Here is a 910-nt window from a genome sequence, read left to right on the forward strand (position 1 = left end):
AAACTGTCTCATTGCTATTTGTTTATCAATAAAATTATGAAAAAAAAGAGAATAGAAGATTTATAATGATTGGTATACTACGTATTGTTATCATCAAATTTGTTGCTCAGATTACCAGATGTAGGCATGCAAGATTGATCAAACCTGAGTGCTGGGATTATAGGCCTGCACCGCCATGTCTGGCTTTTTAAGCAGACTTAAAAAAGTCAAACACCCAAGAATGATTGATATGACTGCACTGAAATGAAGTACAGTCTGATGAAAGACTAACTAGGAAAAAAGAATAGACAATTGATAGCTTAACATCTAAAATAGATAATTGAGAGCTTAATAATCTAAAGTATTCAAGGGATTCCTGCAAGTCATGCAGTGAAAGAGCAGACCCAATAGAAACTTGCCAGCGGTGTGGGTAGACAGTCCACAAAAGAGAAAACCCCAATGTCCCATGGGGTATGAAGGGGCAAGGACTACACTCTGTGTTTGGAAGGATGCAGGTTGATGCCACAAGATATCTTTTTTCCAGAATAGCAAGAATCAGAAAGAAGGTGTGCACAACCAGCTATGGGCAGAGCCTTGGAGGATGGGAACCCTCACGCCCTGAGGGCTGGTGCAGATGTTCCAGAAAGTGACGGCGTTACTCAGTGCGCCTGGGCATGTGCAAACCCTGTGACCTGTTGCTATGTTTTGGATCTTTTTAAAGTCTGTTCCCAAAGCTTCATGTGTGGGAAGCTTGGTTGTCAGAATAGGAATGGCAAGAGGCTGAGGGACCCTTCAGATGGGGTCCTGTGAAACAGTGTTAGTTTATTTGGGGGTGCTGCCCTTGGGAGGGATGAAGATAGTTCTTGTGGGACCCTGAGTTTCTGGGAGAACAGTTATTATAAAGGTGTGAGTCTGTCTCCTCTCCACTCTC

The sequence above is a fragment of the Octodon degus genome, unplaced genomic scaffold (assembly GCF_000260255.1).
Source record: "Octodon degus isolate 3935 unplaced genomic scaffold, OctDeg1.0 scaffold00093, whole genome shotgun sequence".
Taxonomy (NCBI): domain Eukaryota; kingdom Metazoa; phylum Chordata; class Mammalia; order Rodentia; family Octodontidae; genus Octodon; species Octodon degus.